The following is a 16,692-nucleotide window of genomic DNA, read 5'->3' as shown; positions in this document are numbered from 1 at the left end:
TTAATCACACATTTTCCTCAGCATCTCTGTTTCAGTTAAAACACAGGAATATAGGAGATGCTACCTAGGGTGAGGGGGTGGGGAACATGATCAAAGGAGTTCCAGATAGTTTGGTTTCTTGTCTCCCACAGTGATCAGTGCTGGGAGTTTGAGGGAAGTGTAAAAGTGGCATAATCTATTTTATGGTACAGTGGAATACAAAGAGAAGCAGTGTCCTCTTGACTTGACCTGGTCAGCTAAGGTCTTGAAGCATGGCACTTGATGGCCCTTGTAATATCTACTGTAACAATACACACTATTCTTATTCAATGCATTTGTTAAACTCACTCCAAATTCATGTGTATGTCTCACTACTAGCTTCTGGCAGTGAATTCCATAGCTAATGTCTGTATTGTGTTTATTTAAAAAGTACTTCTTTTTATTTGTTTTATAAGTGTTGTCTTTATATTTCAAATACCCTTACAGTCTTGTTTTCTAGCAGACTTCCTTTTCACACATAACAGTGTTCTTTCTGATATGGGTTTCATCTGCTATTTCAAAATCACACATTGAGATTGGTCTTGCTGAATAATTACTTTCTTTTAAAACCATTGTTTTATCAGATCTTAAAAATGGAATTGGGTTACTGCTTGTTATGCATGTTATGTCCTCGTCCATAATGTATTGTCTGATGTGTTTGTACATAATAATGTGGAACGTGATTGTATTATGAAGAGATGGTGAAATAATATGTATTAATTGTGATGGATTCCTCCCTCCAAACAGCCTTCCAAGGCACAGCATCTCTCAATGTCTCACTGCACTCCAGCACAGCCCCTGCAGAGGGCTTTGTCCAGATTATAGAACTAAGCCTTAAGGAAGCAGGGTGGTGAAACGATTAGGAAGAGCATAAGGAGTGTGGCAGGAGGAGAAGGAAATACAAGTAGAGGAATATAGGAAATGGGGCAAGATTCCGTAAATCCTTGTATCTGAGAACAAGAAGTGCTCACGGTATGCTGTTGGAGAAGAGAAATCAATGGAGGAATTTATAGAAGGGAATGAGGTAAACAGGACAAGAAGAGGACTTTTGTAGTGGCATTGTGGGTAGACTGGAGGAAGAGTTGAGAATAAATGAGATGGAGGTTATAGTAATTAAGGGCCAAGATAATTTTGGCTCTGGGATTAGACTAATGCAAAGGTAGGTAGACTGGGGTATGTGAGAGGTGGAGTTATTTATATTAGAGTTGCCAACATTTGGGTGAGATATTAACACCAAAGCAACTTCTGGACATTGCTGGTAATTGCACAGGAAATCATTAAAACTTCCATGGCACTTTTGAAATGACCACAGAGGTAAACCTGTCTGTCTGGATGAAGTTTCCCCCATAATTAAATAGATTGTGTCATCCAACTCTATGTGAGCTGTGGCTGAGCACATCTGATTGCTGGATTTCTCTGCATGACCAGTGCTTCGGAGTACCCAAAATATCAAAGGTAGTAAATTAATCCAAATTATTTTCTCTTCTGTTGCCTATATATTAATCTAGCCAGCAGTGCATCTGTATAATTTATTTGCTTCTAAATGGTAAAACCTCTAGTAAATACACTGAGAAGGAGAGAGATTTAAATACCCTCCACCTAATGTTGGACTCTTCTTTCATCTAGTATATCCATATTAAATTAAAAGAGCGATTTCCAAATCTTACCATTGTATCTGACTCAGCTTTGCTCTGTTTCCATGTTCTGGTGAAAATGGTAGAAACATCACATTTGATTCTTATTTTTTTGAGCAAATCTGGTTAGGTGTAGGACTAGCATCCTATTTTTTATTTAGTTATAGTCCAAAAATACAGAGAATCTGGCATTACGGAAGATAAATTGGCTTGGCAGTAGCAGGGGATGAAATGGACATGTAAAGGAAGGAATGCAAAAACATTTTACTTAAATTCAGAGAAAGATTTAAAATGAGCTACCAAGAGCTTTGGGTAGGACACGGGCTGTCTAAGATACACTGGAAGTCTCTCCAGGCTTGGAAGCAGCCCAGGATCAGAAAGGTGAAAAGGTGGCTTAAAGCCACTTTAACAGCTCCGATCCCCAGACTATGAATTCTGTGCTGCACCTTTTAGAGGCACAGCAGGGAATTTTTCCCTAAGAGTGTACATAACAAGCTTGAATAATCATCTGATCTTACGATAGTAACCTTTGACCTTATTTACTTTATTCCATCCCTCCTCATTGTCTCAGGCTTTATCTGGGCCACAATCTTGTAATGACATATGTGAGCGAATTGTTGGCTCTGTATGGTCATAAGAGTCTGCCAATAAGATGCAAAGAATCCTGTGGCACCTTATAGACTAACAGACGTTTTGCAGCATGAGCTTTCGTGGGTGAATGCCCACTTCGTCGGATGCAAGAGACGAAGTGGGCATTCACCCACGAAAGCTCATGCTGCAAAACGTCTGTTAGTCTATAAGGTGCCACAGGATTCTTTGCTGCTTTTACAGAACCAGACTAACACGGCTACCTCTCTGATACTTGCCAATAAGATGTCACTGCAGGATAAGGCCCCTAGGCTGCAAGGTCTTCAGGGCAGGGATTGTCTTTTTTATTAGTACTTAAAGGTCTGAGCACACATTAGTGTGTAATCATCATCATCATCATCACCACCACTTTTCTTCTTTTATTTCAAATAGGATGGGAAAGTTTATTACCCCTTGTCATACTGCCACCATGTCATAGGTCTCACCCCCACTTAGAGCTGTTGGGTTCCAAAATGGGGACCTGCACTGGTTTCCCTCTAAACTAAAAATCCTAGTTTAGATCTGGTAAAAGCTGCCACCTCCCAATCAGGTACGTGGATTGGGACACAGTCCTTCCCCAAAATCCTTGGGGATCCCAAGAGCCCCAAATCTATGGAGTTCTTACACCCAGGAGAAATAAACCATTCCCCCCTGCTTCCTCCCCCCTCCCTTTTCCTAGGAGAGATACCGGGATCTAACTACAGAGGGATGCATCCCCCTCCCCTTTCCCTGAGAATCCACCCAAAGAAAGATTAACCAAGTCCTTTACAGAAAAGATTTATTAAAAAATAAAAGAAAGTCACTGTCTCTGTAACCAAGATGGAACAATATACAGGGTCTAAACTTATCAATCTCTGAAGAGAATCCCCCCTCCTTTCTTTCTCAGTAAAAGCAAAGTAACAGCAAACAGGAATAAAGAATTTCCTTCTGCAAACACACAATTGCAAATGTAGAAATCAAATTATAAGACTAATCCGCCGTTCTAATTAATACTTACTATTGAATAGTAGGAACTACTCCAGGAGAACTTGGAGACATGTCTGGCCTCTCTTAGATCCAAAAAGAGGACTCTCTAACAAAGAACACAGACAAAGGCTTCCCTCCACAGAGATTTGAAATTATCTTGTCTCTGATTGGTCCTCTGGTCAGGTGGTCATCAGGTACTGCATGTTAACCCTTTACAGGTAAAAGAGACCTTAACCCTTAACTATCTGTTTATGACACCCCTGAAAATTATCTTCATATCTATATGTAAGCAGGGTCTGAATGAGTTCTTCCCTGGCAGCTAGCTGGGGAGAGACTTCAGGAGCAAACCATATTTACATGAATACACCTACTCTGCCAAGATATCCAGCAGATAGAGCGGTGTTGTGTTACAAATTAGTACTGTAGTACTGAATGCAGGGATAGTTAAATGTTATCAGTGGTGTTGTCTTTATTGTATGAATAAAGGGGAGCAAAACTGCTTAACCTGTCCCAAATGAGGGGGACATCCTCAGCTGAAAGGACCTCATTAAGCTAGGGGCTCAAATGCCAGACCCCTATTAAAATAAGCAGGGTGGGGATAGGAGTCCCAGCCAGGAGGTGTGGACTCTCCCTAAGGGTCCCCCGTCTGGTTTAACCTGTTCCTCCTCACTGTTCAAAGATAAGGCTCCTAATGAATCCTATTTAGCTCTTTGTTATTTGAAGTACTCAATACAATCTGATATCACTTGTAGTGGGGCAGTGTTTCTGCCCAGCCTGCTCTGAGCTAAAAGTCACCAAGAGACCTACCTACAGAGGTCACAGCAGAGAGGCAGGTGGCAGCGGAAGGTGACTGACAGGTGGCTGGCGAGAGTGGCGACCAGTCAGCCAGCAGGAAAAAAGGCAGCTGGCGGGGCGACCAGACAGAGCAAGGGCTCAGATGGCAGAGCAAGCAAAGTGCCTTCTTCCCTGGGTGGGAGGTGAACTCACACAGATGCACCTCTGAACCCTGGGTCATCTCTGACCAAGGACAACCACTCTGAGTGGGGTATGGTGAGGGAGCAGAGGGAGACACAGTAAAGGAACTTTTGGTTATAGAACTCAAGAACCTGAGGCAGAAGACACTGAACCACGCACTCTGGGGTGGGTGTCCTGCTCACAGTTTTATGTTTATGAATCCTGCTTGTGGCATTTTCCCTAATTAATGTTGGGTGACTTCTCTCCTTTCATTCAAAGTTTCTTTTCTACACTCAGACCCTGTGCTTGTGAGTGGGGAAGTACTGGCCCTCAGAGGCACCCAGGGGTGATGTGTAGTTTCCCTAGGTTACTGAGTGGGGGCTTGAGACAGTTCTGTGTGGTATTATTGAAAAGGAACCCCTAGATATTGAAACCAGCCCTGGTTGCTGCCGGCTCCACCTGGCAGAAGGGTTACATATTATTTGAATGTGTTTCTCCCCCATAATTGTATCTCTTCCTTCATTTTAAATCATTTTCTATTGATACCTGGCATGAGGGTAAATCTGTTTAAAAATTTACATAAAGTATGTCATAGTCTCAGTGCTGAGCATGTTGATGACGTTTCATTAGTAAGAGAACCAAATTGTTACTTCATACATAAGCCATGTCAAATTCATGAACAGGCTATGTACCTTTCAGCTACTACTGTACAATTTACATGTGCTATGTTTATAAAATAGGGAATTCTAGGCTGTTGAATTATTAACCTATTTTAGTACCGCCTTCAGTAGTCATAATATTTGCAAAAATGTTCAGTTAGTGGTAAATCATTTTTAATTCCTTTGGATTTCATTGTAATGATGTTAATCATGATTAATTCTTATGGCATTTAAGAAACGCAATTGTCAATTAGCGTTTATGAGGAATTATATATTGTGGTTAGTCATCAGTCTGGTGTTAGACCTTCTTTCTTCAAGAACTTATTTAAAATGTACAATCATTTGCTTTTATTATAATCTGTCTAAAGCCAATACTAGTTTCAAAAATAATTTAAGCTTTGGAATTACAATTAGAGGGTATTTTGAGGAATTATTTGATAATGCAATGTTACTGTTCATAGCTAATTATTTTGTATAATGTAAATTTCAGTTAATACTTTATTTACAGGAGACAGATAACCACATTTTTAAAAAAATAATAATTTCAATAACTAATAACTAACTGGACGTTTTAAATAAACAGATAATTAAACAGTTTCCTTAAACTGAATTGTTTACTTTATCAGCCTAACTGCCCTTTGTCTTCTCTCAGAGGGTTTGTGACTGAAAAGTCAACTGGATCAGATAAATGCAATGGTTCATTTATAGAACTAGGTAAGTTCCGCAGCTATTAAGCAAAATCTGCAAATGATTTCCTAGCTTGTTTGATTAAAGAGTATTGCGACATTTGGGGGACCACCCAGACCAGTAAAGGGATTCTGCCACCCAACCCTGTAACTTTGGGGGGAGGCGGGGAGGGCTTGGTGCCATGCTGCTATAGCTCAGAACCCTAACAGTGGTAACCTGCCCACAAGCACAAGGTTTCCCCTGGGTTTCACCAGCTTAGTTACTCCTGGCTGTGTGATGCCAACAGCCCTTCCAGGCCCAAATCTCCCCAAATCCATCTTCCTGGAGTTGTACCAGACAGCTGGACCATTACCCTGTGGTTCTTAACCCCCGAAGGTGTGAAACCACCATGTCAGTTATCAGTTGACTGACACATACACTCCATGCAGATTGCATACCGGGGACCTGACTGGGATAAAAACAAACAAAAAGTGTATTTAATAGAAAAACTACAGATTCCAAGATGAAATAGTAAGGGAAAGCAAATATATACAAGTTACACAGTAAATAAACAAAGATGCAACCTCGGGCTTTACACTTCCATGTTAGATAAAATCCCTTTTTGCAAGCAAGTTACCTATTGCTTTTGATCAGTTCCTCAGTGTCTCCTAGGGAAGAATGGAAGAATTTTTTTCATAGACAGCTTCCTGCCTCCAGGCTGTCCCTCAGTTTCTGGATTCTTTCATTTCAAACCGCTTACATGTTACAAAGAGTTTATAGGGTGTTTTTTTTTCTTCAATTACTATAGATACTCAAAGTGGGAAAATCTTCAGTTGTCTCAATGTCTTTCTGTTAACTCCAATAGTCATCATTGTCTTTTCCTGGGTTGTACTATTGACCCTTTGTTGAGTCCAGTTTTGGATAAACACCTGGCTTGGGAGGTGCCTCTCCCTGTCTGATTGATCACTGCCCTGCTATGAGGTAGAGCTGAAGTTTAGAAGCACTCTTGTCTATGTACACAAATTCATAAGCATAGTTTGTATACGTACCTCATAGTGATTATTAAGGTTAGAACATTACAAGCTTTCATAAAAGACCTGATATATTTTTACAGTACAGTAACATTGTTGTATACAGTCAATTGATGTAACTGCTTTTCTTTTGCAAATTTAATGCTTCTGTTCTCTCTTTGGGGTGTCTGGACCCTGATTGTCACAGGTATATTTGTGATTATATCAATAAAAAAAAACAATTAAAGGATTAAACTGAACCATGAAGGACAGAAGCTGATCTCAGTTACAACAGTGAAAATCGGGTGCATCTCCAATGAAATCATTGGAATTGCCCTGGATTTACCCTGAATAAATTGAGATCAGAATCTGGTCCAAAGAATGTAGAAGGAGTGAAGAATTGGTGCATACCAAAGTAATACTCCTCGCATAGATGATTTTGTCCTGGCTGTCTGGCCTTCTTCTTACCTGAAATCAGTCTACTCTTGCCCTGGGATATTTATTGACCACAGCTTTCACTACAGAGCAGCCAAGTACAAATAACCTGAAATATATGCAAATTTAAAACGTTTATATTCAAGGTTTAAACCTTTTTGCTTATGAAAAATGTTCTTACTGGCCTCTTCCTGTCTCATCTTGGAGATAAGAATGTGAGCTATATAGTCGCTCTGCTTAGCTGTAAAGGAACCATTATGATTGCAATTCTAGCTCCTTGATCAACGGTACCTTACTGAAATATAGCTGTCTTCTTTATAGTTGGGTATATTATACTACATGGGTACAATGTGAAATCAGGCTCTGTAAAGATTTCCATTGAAATCTTCTTTAAAATAACACCACCACCAGTAACTGACACCTGCCATGTACAGAGTGCTTCATCCAAAGAACTCAAAATAAGTCCACAGGAGTCTATTGCTTCACCACAGATAATATGGAAATCAAGGCTGACTGCTCAAATTTATCAAAAACTGCCAGCAGTGCTGAGCTTTTCTCTGTGCCTCCTCCCCACTCATGCTCGCCTCACCCTTTCTTTTGTTGCCTTTGGAGCTGCTCCAAAGAGCATCCTCAGAAAGGGAAATAAATATACTCAAGAACAGCAGGGCTAAGAAATCTTCAAATAAATTATATGGTGTTAAATCAATGAGATTAATCTTTAACAGGTAGCTGACTAGAATCGATATTATGATGACAGTTTTCATACTGAATTCAGAAAATGACCCACCATTTAGTTTACTTAAATTGGTAGAGGTAATTCCATCATAATAGTTATATCCTACAATGAGTCAGAGTATGAGTGGCACATTCATAAGGCCATATTCTGAGGTAATGTGTTCAGTGATACAAGTTAGATTCCCTTATGCACAATCACTTCATACAATACTTGATTTGATTCCCTCAAACAAACTGACACAACTTATGCCTGGAGGGAAGTCTAAACTGCAATAATTTTCAAGTTGAAAGACCAGAAAGAAATCTAAGCATTTTAAGTGAGAGGCTAAAGTAAGATGTGACCTATTTTTAGTTTACATATTATTACAGCTTCCTGTTAATTAACTTTCTTGCTATATTCCTGTCTTCTTGTTTCTCAGTATGTGAGATACATTGGTTTTGATTTACTTACACTTCCATAAATGCATTTAGACTCAATGGGTCACATTCAGGGGTCTAGTGGGTAAGCTACACATTGGTAAATGTGTGTGAATCTACAAGGCATCAATAGGGAATATCCCCTTCCATAACTTATGAATATGAACCGGACAGAAGAACAATTTAGATCTCCTATAAACATATGTAAACTTCTGAATTTGGCCCAAATTGTCCCAGTAAACTGTGTTGTTCATCAATGATTTTAATTACATCCCAAATGAGCATGACAGTTCCTGCTAGACAGTCTCTCTCCTGTGGTTAGAGTAATCAGGAACCCTTTTCTTCCCTATGACATAACCTTTCTAGTCCCGAGAGCCATAGTTAAATGGTTAGTACCAATTCACTGGTATGGGAGTAGAAGAACATAGCTGACAGAAAAATTATTTTTTCATCTGTTTTGATTAAAACATCCACATCTAAATATAAGGAATGAATGAAGTGAGTTGGACATGTTTGCAGTAAAGAAAACATCAAAGATCACTGCATAGATCAGTTGAAATACATTATACCATGTATGCAGGGTTGCTGTGGTTACACTGAAGGGCATTGCCAGGGCAGCCAGTGACTTGAGACAAGTGAATGACAAGCCAATATTGTCCTAAATAAAATATGAATCAAGAATAATGAAGATCACCAAGACTTATATTCCCACAGAGTGAGCAGATGGAAAGGAGTAGGAAGATTTTTATCAAAAACTACAATCAGTTGTAAGCCGCGACTTTCTTGTTTAGCTTAAATACTTCAAAGCAAAATGTCATTCAGGATTACATACTACAGTACACCTGGGACATAGTTTGGAAAAACAACAACAATATGAGCCTTTCATCTAAGGATCTTATTGAGTTACTAAAAATGATATCACTCAATGACTTTAGCATATAATGAGTTTGTTGTAAATGATTTCCAAATATCAACAGGTGAACATGAATGTTCCCAAGATACACACAAGAACTAAAATGACTTTGCAACTCAGCACAAAGACTATATCTAATACAGGCAATGTTTGGGTTTTACTTTATAGGAAAAGACAGTTGAAAATGCTAGTGTTAGAAGGAAATGGAGGAAAGCATGTGTCTTACACACACAAATATAGATCAGTTAAATAAAAACCCTTAAAGCTTGCTCAGGAAAAGACAGCCAGAAAGCAGCCAAAACAAACAAACAAACAAACCAACCAACCACTAATCTACCAAAAATGATCTATTGTTTGTGGGGAAACCGAAAGAAACACATTGATGATGGACGACTGGTGAATGAAAGAAGCACATTTCATGGAAGGAGCAGGTAAAAAACACAATATGAAGCCGTTTCTACTGCCACAGAGATATGTGAAGAAAATAATGGGGGAGAGGAAGGAATAGCTTGAAACTATAATCGTGAAGTTAAACTTGATGGGAATTAGTGAGCTCCCAGTTACTGAAACATTTCCTAAAAGTTACTAAATCTTCTCTAGCCAAGGAATAAAGGGCATCTTCCTAGCCCCACTGAAGCCAATGTGAGTCACTGAGGCCAGGATTTCACCCCAAATATATACCATTTTCTAAAAACTCCCTCTGTCAGAACCATTCAAACTAATCTGAGTAAACTGGACAGGATTTAACCCATGTACTTCTTTCTAGAGAAAACTGAAAACTCAGGGCATGTCTACACTTACTGGGAATCGACGCTGTGGTGATTGATATACCAGGGGTCAATTTAATGGGTCTAGTGAAGACCCTCTAAATCAACCACAGATCGCTCTCCTGTCAACTCTGATACACCACTAGAACAAGAAGAATAAGGTAAGTTGACACCGCAGTAAGTCGACCTCAGCTAGTGGATGTGTCAGCTCTATGCCACCTGGTGATTCTCTATGCTGGGGGAATCCCCAACTATCTGGTGAAATAGGCTTTCTGCCCGTTTTACATTGTGGAGTAGTGCAAAGCCAGTGGAATGGGGGACAGGATCTGACCCTACTTGTGATGTCTTTTTTCATATCATATTCTCCCAGACTCTGGTTTGCTTTCTTTAAGTAAGAATTTGCTGGACACTTAAAATTTCAGTTATTTTCACTTTCTTTTTTGTGGTGTAGCACCTAAAGCCACTCAGGTGACTGCAATAAATTGTAAGTTCTTTGGGACAGGGGCTGTCTTTTGTTCAGTGATTGTATAGCACCTAGCACAATGGGGTCCTTCCAAGACTGGGGCTCCTACACACTATCACAAAATAGATTAGATTAATAGATCCTTAATAGATAGATCAAATATTGTTAAAGGAAAGTAAGTAAGTAAATAAATAAATAAAATATTGTTAAATAATAACTTGATTGTTGGGGAGAAAATGGAACAAAGACATTTGAAACTGTTTAATAGGCTATACAGCCAAAAGATTCATTTAAAATTTTTTTTGTAGGAACAAATACATCAGTACTGTGATAAACTTTAGGCCAGTGGTGCATGCAGCCCATCAGGGTAATCCACTGGTGGGCTGTCAGATGGTTTGTTTACATTTGCATGGGCACCCGCAGCTCCCAGTAGCTGCGGTTCACAGGGACATGCTGGCCACCACTTCCCGTAGCTCCCATTGGCCGGAAACGGCGAACCGCGGCCACTGGGAGCTGCAGGTGGCTGTGCAAATGGAAACAAACTGTCTGGTGGCCCGCCAGCAGACTACCCTGACAGGCTGTGTGCCACCACTGCTTTAGGCCCTCATTCAGCATATGCTTCACTTTCAGTCCCATTGGAGCCAACGGGGCTATCTAACCAAATTCGAATAGCTAATCATTAACATGTAGGATGGGACTTCAGGATATGCTTAAAACTCAAGGGTATTGCTCAGTAGGGATGGACAGACACACATGATTAAGTGCTATGTTGAATGAGGTTCTAAACTGATTTATGGGGACGTGGAGAGAAAATTGTTCATACTCTAGGCCAAATGTTAGCTGGCATTACCTTGATCTTTAAATGTTTTATACACAATCATTTGCACTTGCCAAACCTCATTTTTTTCCACTAGCAGGAATTTGTGCAGGCACAATCAGGCTTCGTGCATAACAATTCAGAGACTGTGTCTGAAAATTTGATTCTTCCAGCCCAATAACAAAATGGTCTCCAATCTCCTGCAAACCAGACTCGTGCAAGTGACCTTTCTCAGGTGAGTAGTCCCATCGAATCTAATGGGAGTGCTGACTACTTGTCTGAGTCCTTACAGATTGGACCTGAAGTCATTAAAATAAGCTTTCATCTGCTATGGAGGGTTCTCTCTCACACACACTATTTCTCCTTGGTTTTAAAGGTTACTATTCATTTGAATGAAGAGGGGGGAAAAGAGAGTCAAAATGAGAGCATGACAGCATGTGTGCTAATGAGGAAAGAGCTCCTGCACAGCATCCACTTGTGAGCTCAAACATTTCTCAGTTGGATGTAAATCTGATGATAGGCTGCATGTGCAATTGGGCAACGCAAATAATTTTTGGTTGCACTAGGGGCTTCGGCTGCACTTCTGAAAATAATGTATTGTTTTTGCATACACAACGTTGAGGGTCATTGCTCGTAAATTGCATAAAATGCTCTCTCTGGGAATCTAGCCTTATTTCCTTGGCGTGAGTTTCTATTTCACTTTGCAAGAAAAGGCCTATTTGCTGCTATTACCCATCACAATGTAATCAGCTTCTGTTATTATCATCGGTTTATTCATTCCTCTGTAACCTATAGCCTTGTGCTTGAGTTCAATAAAATATATGTATTCTAAGAATAACTTGATTGTTGATTTGCTTCTTCTGTGCTTAAATATTTTTTCGACATTATACATGCAGAGGGATGTAGGTGGGCCGCAACAGACAAGCCTTCCCACTCATAAATTAATGGGATGTCTAGTGATTTCTCCCATCTGGCACCAAAATCCAGGGTCTGATTCTACCTCAACAGGATATAAGTAATTACCATGGACTTATGCTTGCTTCAGGTCAACAGGAGTTACCTGTAGGCCCGGGGAGGATGAGGGAGCAGGGGTAGAAAATTAGGCTGCTGCACTTCATAAACTCCCACACAGTGCAAAGATAGGCAGACAGCTGTAAGGAAAGGGGTCACACAGAGAGAGAGAGAGAGAGAGAGAGAGAGTTTTCTCTAGTATAGAAGAAGGTTGTGGCCTGAAAGTACTGTATGGTCTCAGGTAAGTGGGGTCCTCTATAGCACATAAGTAAAATAATTAAACTCTGTAAACTCTCTGTCTTATATTTTCACCTTTGTGCATCTCCTATCTTATGCTATTACTAGAGGCACCCCAGGGACTGTGCTAATATACAAAGAGGGCACTTTTCTGGTAAGCGTCTAAATAGTTACAGCAATAAAATCAATAGGCATTATGCTACTGGATGATGTGAAAGGGGATCATTTCATTATGTTGATAAAAAAACCAATAAGCATTACAATACTGTATGAAAGCAGACTGTGTAATACTAGCTGCATATGAATCCAATGTGCATTACATTATGAAAGTAAAGGGAAATGATTACAGTATATTCTGCTTTCCAACAGCCAGTTGGTATTTCAAGACAATCTCAAAGATAGACTCTTTATTGTGCATTGTACATTAAAAGACAATAGACATTACATTACAAGGGGGGGATTCATCATGCAGTAAATCAAAAATAAATGTTAAAACAGACATGCCCAGCAATGAATGCAAGAAAACAATGATTAGCTAAGGCTTCCCAGGCAAAGAGATTATTTTAACGTTGCTTTCAATGTTAAATTTCCTTGTTTATTTTTTAAATACAGTAAATCCTAGTGGAAAGAATGATGGTTTCTCCCCCTTAATTTTAAAAGGTACGTTCCTTACAACTCATTTGACAGTTCACATATGCTGTCATGTCTCTGAGAAACTCATAATTTAATACTCATGAAAATTAAAAATAGCTGCATTGATTTAAAAATTGTTTGTTTTTAAATTCCATTGCTATAATAAAGTAAAAAAACCTCCTACTTTGAATGCTACAATTGGTTTATTTATTCAGTACATTTTCTCACTAAAACAAGCCTCTCTCTTTAATTAAACACATTTTATATTTTTATTGCCATTGCATAAAAACTGAAAGATGCAACTGGGAATGCATTACTGAGCCATTACACATCTCCTGGGTGATTGAAAGCACTTGGCTTCACCTCATACGTCACAACACACTGGAGAAATGGGATATAATTATTATTAATACTAGTAATAACAGTAGTCACTTAAATATAGAGCAGTACATATATGCTGAAAGACTCCCACTGACTGGGCCTGGGATCAGGCTCACAAACCCTGGGACTGAAACTGCAACACCCCCCCACCCCCCAACATGCTCTCTATTGTCCCTCTGAAGTCACTGGGTGGAGCAAGCTACATGGCCTCTTCCCTCCACAATGGGGGAGAATCAGTGCAGGATACAGCTATATCCCAGACCCTCCTGCTTCCTGCAGGCTGCTGCTGAAGCAGCTCCTGTGCAGCTGAACTCCCGTGTCACACAGAGGTGTACACCATGAAATCCTATTCTCCTTCCTTCCACTGTGCCATGGAATTGCTGCCAGGGGAGCCTCCACAGCTTAGGAGGCAGAGGCAGAGGCTGGATTTGACCCTAAGTATGCAGGGTGAAATTCAGCCCTATGCAGAAGACCAGTACAAGGCGCATGCAGCACTTCAGCCCTTTTCACCCTAGAAGAGCTGTGCAAAACAAATACCGAGTAACAAAACCCAGAGGGGATGTGATCGGAGGGCTTGAGCCAGTGCAGAGCAATGTAGAAAGAACCAGTACAGAGCTTAATGACAGGTGGCATGAGAGGATAGGTGGGTTTTCAGACATTTACGAACAAGAAAGGGGCCTGGTGAACATGGAGGGGGAGGTTGTTCTACACATATGGATTAGAGTAAAAGAAGGTATAACATCCAGTGAAGGCAAAAGAGACAGAATCCGTTCTAATAACGGATGACCTGCTTTGTCCTCTTATATGAAAATCCCTAAGGCACTAGCTTCAGATGTATTGTATACCTGAGAGAACATTGACAGACTCCAAGAAATATTTCTACGCAAGCCATAGCAAGTTGTAGGTCATGTATTTCACAGTACTATACTTTGTGCTCCCAGGGTTCAGTCTCTTTACAGTGCTTTGACTATTTGATCTCCTTTGCTGCTTGAAGGTCTTACTTAGGTCTGGTCTACACTAGAAAATTAGACTAATTTAACTATGTCACTCAGGGGTGTGAAAAATCCCCACTCCTGAGCATTGTTGTTAAGATGACTTAAGTCCTCTTTTAGACTGTAGGTCAACAGGAGAATTCTTCCATCAACCTAGCTACTGCTTCTGAGGGAGTTGAATTACCTACGCTGATGGGAGAACCCGTTCCATCAGGGTAGGTAGTGGCCACACTGCTGTAGTGATTTAAGTGTAGACAGTACCTTATGTACTTGCTAGGTCTTTCCCTTTCTACTTCCTCCTCTCTCCCCTCACACCAAAATCTGAGTATAACCAATGTTTCTCTCTATCCACTCTTTAGTCTTATTTCTGTATCTGCAGTCAGGCCATCTCTCTTCAGAGCGAGACATTTGGTTAGCCTTGGTCCCTCCTAATCTCTGCCTGTCACACCTAGTCTAGTCCCCTAAGGGCATAATACTTTGGCCTAAATTTGACTGTTAGGGTTAGTGTGAGGATGCTGGGTGGTGTTGGTGGCTTGTGATATACAGGAGGTCAAATTAGAGGATCTGATGGTCCCTTCTGGCTGTAAAACTCTATGACTCTGATTCTTAACACTCTGTCAGGATCCCTTTTCTATACCAGACTCCACTTTCTCTGCAGATGGGACACAAGGACACTTCTTTCCATCCTTCTGCTCTAAGCTGACAAATCTCATTTGCTCGTCTCTAAAACCCCGAGGCCAAATCTGCCTCCCAACTTTCCGATGATGACTACTCTTCATTCCACCCACACTACTTTTCCATCCATTCACTACGGCATGCTCAGCTGCTTTGGAGGAAGGGTCAGAGAACTGCCACTGATGCTTTCACTAGAGTGGAAACTGTTAAGCCATGGCCTTGGTTAAAAAGATAATCTGTTTGAAATCGTTATCTCATGTTTAGACTAATCCCTACTGCCCTGATTTAAAATTTCCTTTGATTAGGTTAGTTTGTCACATGCACCAAAAGCATCCTCTTTACAAAATATGCCTGTGTTTGTCTTCTTTGGATCTAAATGTTACTGCTTTATTGACCACTGTAAGTCAGCTCTAATTGGACTTTTAGAAAGCACAATGAATAGATAGGAGGCAGCCAAACATCAATTATTAATATGACAGTGCTGGCCTTTACTAGGTCTGTTTTATTTACTTTGGGAATCTCAGAAACATGCTGAATTATGTTCCTTCCCTGTAAATTAATCACTTCAAAATATTTGTTTCCATTAAAAAAAAAATCAACCAGATTAACAACATGTGCTTCTAGCAAATATGAACAAACCTTTAGTTGTCTCTAATAATAATATATTAAACTTGAGGCTTTTCCTCAGAACGAGGGAGTTTGGAGTCCAAAACAAATGAAGTATCCTTTACTCAGAATAAAAGAAGCTAGTTATTTCAAGGCTAGTTTCCAACATAACAACCTCAATTCTCTGTTATTACTACCCCTTTTTAGCCCTAGCTGATAGCCAATATTCAAGGTCTTATGGGTGGTTTCTCTTAGGATGAGAAATTGATGATGAAGTCAGTTATTTCTTTGATCCAAATCCTATGTATTTACAAAGAATGTACACCAAGTCCTATTTCCTTGAACACAGAAGGTAACAACAGGACACAGTTTCTTTGCTTACATTGCCATGCCTCTATTCAGAGAGTACTCTGTCCAAAAATATCTCTCGGCTTTCTGTCAGGGTAATGCTGCAATTGTTTCTCTTGCTGTCTCTTTGGCTTTCTCCGGTGTCCTTTCTGCCACTTCTGACACACAGACACACACAGCTCCACCAAAAAATACCCAAGTCCCTCTATTTGCATTCAGACCACAGGGAAACTTCCTTAGATCACATCGCTCAACTCCTACTGCTGGTCTGTGATTTGGGCGGTGACTTTTATTGTTTCAGCTATTACTAAACAACGGGGCATTTACATGCTCCTCATTTAGCCTGAATGGAAGGTGGCTATCAGGCCCACCAGCACCTCCCATAGATCAAAGACACTCCCTGAGAATGACCCAACCTGCAGAATTATATTATTATTTTTTATATGCAGTAGTACCTAGAAGTTCCAGCATGGAGCATTGTGCTAAGTGCTGTACAAACACAAAACAAAAAGTCCTTGCCCCCAAAGAATTTACAATCTAAGTATAAGACAAGACAGAACAGGTGGAGATGGAGAAGGAAGCACAAGTCAAAAATAAGACAACACTGGTCAGTTTTACGTGGAGTGGTCTTAGCACACCAGCAACTGTTGTCAGTTTTTTTGTTGGCATTGTGGGAAAGGAGGCTTTTAAGAAGGAATTTGAAGGAGGACAGTGAGTAAGTTTTGCAA

At 40.1% G+C, this 16,692-nt stretch overlaps 1 long non-coding RNA gene across 3 annotated transcripts in view; it reads left to right on the top strand.

Annotated features, from left to right (window-relative positions):
- The window catches only part of LOC123349237, a 33,408-nt gene that overhangs the window by 1,405 nt on the left and 15,311 nt on the right, over positions 1 to 16,692 (top strand). Inside the window, exons 2-5 of one of the 3 annotated variants that reach the window (XR_006573429.1) lie at positions 5,511 to 5,572; positions 9,801 to 9,962; positions 11,182 to 11,316; positions 11,458 to 11,855. This is a non-coding gene — a long non-coding RNA (uncharacterized LOC123349237). Of the gene's footprint in view, positions 1 to 5,510; positions 5,573 to 9,800; positions 9,963 to 11,178; positions 11,317 to 11,457; positions 11,856 to 16,692 lie in introns of those variants that run through there. The other 2 variants (XR_006573428.1, XR_006573430.1) reach the window with 2 other exon arrangements.

Source organism: Mauremys mutica, chromosome 14 (assembly GCF_020497125.1).
Source record: "Mauremys mutica isolate MM-2020 ecotype Southern chromosome 14, ASM2049712v1, whole genome shotgun sequence".
Taxonomy (NCBI): domain Eukaryota; kingdom Metazoa; phylum Chordata; order Testudines; family Geoemydidae; genus Mauremys; species Mauremys mutica.
The sequence above is the reverse complement of the archived record's forward strand: the minus strand, read 5'-3'. Positions and strand labels throughout refer to the sequence as shown.